This window comes from Limulus polyphemus, unplaced genomic scaffold (assembly GCF_000517525.1).
Source record: "Limulus polyphemus unplaced genomic scaffold, Limulus_polyphemus-2.1.2 Scaffold4671, whole genome shotgun sequence".
Lineage (NCBI taxonomy): Eukaryota > Metazoa > Arthropoda > Merostomata > Xiphosura > Limulidae > Limulus > Limulus polyphemus.
Window position 1 is genome coordinate 80994 of NW_013670281.1, and position 4953 is coordinate 85946.

The following is a 4953-nucleotide window of genomic DNA, read 5'->3' on the forward strand; positions in this document are numbered from 1 at the left end:
ATTTATCTACTGATAACTTCAAAATTCTAACATCAGGATCATCAAACTATGAGCTCTTGGTGAAAGAAAATCAATGTATCTCAAATGAACATCCAAGCCTAAGAATTATCTCAGTTTCTTTTAGCTCTCCTTGTTTTAATATGTTCATTTTATTAAATTGTATTCTTAATCTTTTAAAATATACTTATTTCTTCCTCTCTGAGTCTTATATATATATATATTTCTCTCCATATTAAAACTTATACTGTTTGTTGTTTTACTATATATATATATATACACACACACACACAAATATATACATATAATAATAAAAGGGTGTGTATGTGTGATCTAAGAAGAAAGAACTTAGAAACCTGAAATTTTCCACCCATACTAAGTGGGCCATGAGGGTGTGCACCTGGGTATTATTACTTATCCACGTACGTATGTGCGCACATGCTCATCTTTTTAATGATGTAAGCTAGTGAAGACGACATAGAAAAGAAGTGTGACTGCCATAGCTCCAAGGAGAAAGAACCTAGACACCTAAAATTTTGCATCCATACTGAGGATGTGCACCTGGGTATTACATGGGGTGGTGGTTAAAGAAAGTGTTCCAAAACGCAACAGTAATTTCTTGACGTCCTAACATTACTTATCCACGCACATGAGTGAGCACATCTTTTTGTGAGGTAAACAAGCAAAAAATACATAGAAAAGAATATGTGACTTCCAAGAGCGTGTGTATTCTGAACTCATTTTAGCATAAAAGTATAACCTGTATACTTTTGTTGCTAAGCAATGTGACATAAAAGCCATTGTTGGAACGCATTGTTATCAAAATGCACTGGCTTTTCTATATATTAGAAGTTGTTATATAAGGAACTACTTCTTTTCTATGTGGATTTTTGCTAGTTTGCCTCATTAAAAACATGTGGATGCGTGCACCTATGTGGATAAGTAATACCTAGGTGCACTCTCTCAAAGTCCATTTAGTATGGGTGCAAAATTTCAGGTCTTTAGGTTCTTTTCTATCAACCTAATAACCCGAGTGAAGCTGGGTACTTTCGTTAGTATATATATATATATGTGTGTATGTGTGTGTACTACATATGTATGTTGTGTGAAAACATTTTAGATTGCTTATGTGGAATGTTTAAGTTCTGAAATGTCTGAATACAGAGATTTGAAAATTTTCTACATCCTCACAAGAAGAAGTCTAGCCTTGAAATAAGTGTTGTAGTGAACTATGCACTAGAGTGACACATTCTTTTAGACTGGAATGTGTTTACATCTGCTTAGTTAGTCTCTAATCTTTTGTTTTTTTTATAATTGCTGTTTCATAGCTTTAAGTGTCTGTTACAGGAACACTACAAGGAAAAATATCCTGGATTATATAATGTTAATTCACTGAAAATAATATTAACTTTTCTTCTGGTAACTTCTGTATGCACATGTTACAATCCTTCCCTCTATAAAAAAATTATTCTCAGGACAAAGAAATTTTTTATTTGTCAGTTTCTGTGATCTTCTAAATTATAATACCTTTGTAGTATACTCAAAATATGCATAAACATTTCTTCAAATCATTAATGCATATTTTCTGTTAAAGGGATAACATAACCAAGCTAAGACTATAATAACAACATATACTACTTTCAACATACAAAATAAAAACCCAAAGTAATCAAATTTACTGTATATAAACTACAGAATGCTCAGTTCGTGATACTAACATAACTATAAAATAAGAGAATTTTAACATTGGGTTATTGTAACGGTGCTTCTTGCATCTAAGTGCATGGTTAATTACTAACGTTATATCTTAATATTCTCTAACATGTAAATTGCTGGTTGGTGGCTTCTCTATCCACTCAAACAGTCCATTCACCTTTGCTAGACAACAGTGTGTTCCTCCCCATGTATGGTAAGGGCAGATGACTCATGCTAGGTCTACTTGGCTGATGGCCAAACAGCCTCGGTCCTCCATGTTGAAACATGGGACATTGGTCATTCATCCAGCTAGTTCTATCTTTTCCTTCTCTTTTTTTTGTATAAATACCCGTCCATTCTAAATGATGGAGGTAGATGTTGATCCACTCTGTTTGTTGCCTATCTTCCTCAAGGATAAGTCCTTTATTCAATAGGGTTCAAAATAGATGTACATCATACCATGCAGTGTAACAGGATTTCATAGTTTGTTTTTTGATTAAATATCCATCAATGAAGTTGTAATCCTCTATATCAATGGTGGCACTTGTTGTGAGTGGTAATCTGTAAGTTGTGTATACTGTTAGTTCACTGAACATTCAATCACGTAACACTTTTGCTGCACACATGTTGACATTTGTGCTGTTGCAAGCCTGGTTAGTTGTAATCCTCTATATCAATGGTGACATTTGTGCTGTTGCAAGCCTGGTTTATCTTATTCTTCCATAACCACCTATCCTATTCCTATTATAAGTGCATTCTTGCACTTTCTTAATTTCTGTTTTCCTTTCCTCAATTTACCCAACTTCTTATTGTGTTCTATATTATTCATTCTTAGTGTCACTCCCTTTTCTTTTACTAATCAGATTAGTCATTACTTGTCTCTCCAACTCCTTGTTTGTTTGTTTTTATACTACCTTGTTATCAGTTTTGTCTAAACCATTTTAGTAATAATTTTGAACTTGTATAGTTTAACAATTAGATAACCTCATCAGTAGGTTCAATAGTCTTTAAATTTTGTGTTTCATCCAAGCAGTATGTCTATTTGCTACTTTTACTTCTATCTCTCCAGGTCCTTTAATTCTCCTATTACAATTCTTTCTTGATAGGTAAAGTTTTTGTCACTTTTTTTAGCCTTATCTTCCTTTCACAGTTCTGCTATAACATCTAGTTTTCATAGCTTGAGGGTTGCTAGCTTGTCATTGATCAATATAACAATACGTAATAATATAATTATTAGGCATAGCTTTATCAGTATTGAATTAATCAACTTCCAAGTAATAACTGTTCTTCTTTCAAACATTTCTTTTAATTTGTTCTCATGTTCAATGAACTCTTTTATAGTTAATTCTAATCCTCACCTATCCAGTGGTAAATATTGAGTTTCTTGTAATATAGCCTTAATTACTGACGTTTCTCCACTGGACTCTAATGCTTTGAATAATTTCATTAACCCTTGCATGGTTGACATTTTTATATTTAGTTCTGCAACTGTGTATTTAGTCTTGCTTCTAAAGCTTGAGGGTAAACTTATACCTTGTATATGTGTTGAAAAATTTATCATTAATTTTGAATAACTGCTCTCTCTCAATTTTATCGGTGTACATATAGCTTGAAGCATACTATGGATAGGGTTATTTCATTGTTTAAAATTGAATAACCAAATACCAAGTGTCTGAGTTCTGTAAAAGTAAAATAGTTGAAAAGTAATGACTCTCTTTTCACATAATTACAATATCCTGAATTCCTCCAAATATTAAGCAGTTACATGATAATACTGATACTGAATGTATTTCTGAATTTTGATCACATAATGTGATTGGTCCTTCAATATATTCCATAATATCATTTTCAATCATATCTAAATAAGTGTGTGGATCTTTAAAAATAGCTATATAGGGATTCTCACTTTCTACTCTCAGTGAAAGTGTTATTTAATGCTACTGGCAATGAAACCACCTTATATGATTTAAACAATCTATGTTTTGCTTTGAACAGTGCTTGAGGTGGGGAGAAAGAGGAAGTGGGAGGGTCTGTGAAATGTTTGAAGCTGAGTACTATTTTTCTTGTTTTTCATGTGTATTTTTTATTTATTATTATAGAAGTAACTAAAATATAAAAAATAGAAATGTATTGGGTTAGATTAGGTAAAATAATGAAAAATAATAATAATAAAAATTCTTCACAAGGTATGCAATATTGTAATAACATTTCTAGCAAAGTTCTGTTGAATATTTCGACTAGTCCAGAAGCATCTGGATGACATGCAGTTTTTCTATTTTCTTTACTCCTAATGACTTGCATATAAAATTTTGATTCTGAAATGAAATTGGTATATCTACCTGATAATAAATACTGTGGTATTCCATGTTGAGCTACAATTTGCTTTGATATACTATGGGATGTTCTTTTTCATCTTTAGTAAGTCATAAGGTGTTCTTCCCCCTTTTCATCTAACTGAGATAGGACTGCTCCGAAAGGATAACCCGAAGAATCTGTGCTGAAAATAAATTTGTTATTAAAGTCAGGGTAAATCAGAATTGGTGCTTTTAATAGGGAGTCTTAATTTTTCAAATGCTTTTTGTCTTTTGTCTGTCCACTGGAAAGCTACAACCCTCTTTGTTAATGCTATTAAGGGTCTTGCAAATATTGCAAAATGTGGAATAAGTCTTCTGTTAAACCCTACAGAACCTAAGAATGCACAAATATCTTTGATTATTTTTGGCACTGAGTAATTCTTACATGACCTCTAACTTTTTTGAGTCTGCCACATGACCTAAATAATTCTACCTCTTTTCTCAAAAATTGACACTTGTTCACTTTTAATTTTAAATTTGCTTTTTTTGATTTATTTAAAACATGTCTCAACCTCCAAGTGTTTCTTGAAACTCATGGCAAAACTATGATGTCATACAAGTTACAAAACTTTCTGATTCTAGTAGTCCTAACAGTACTATATCCATTAATCTCCAAAACTTTGGAAAGGCATTACATAAACCAAAAGGCATTCTGTTGAACTGATATTTCCTTGATGTAATGTCTTTGCAGTTTAGCTTTATCTTCTCCCTTATATTTGACTTGCCAATACCTGCTTTGCAAGTCCATGTACAAAAATAACTTACTCTGACATAACCTGTATAAAATATCTTGTATATTTGGTAAGGGAGACATTCTTGACAGTTACCAAAATCAGTTTCATGAATTCAATACAGAATCTTAATTTACAATATTTTAGGAATCAACACAACTGGGACTACATAAGGA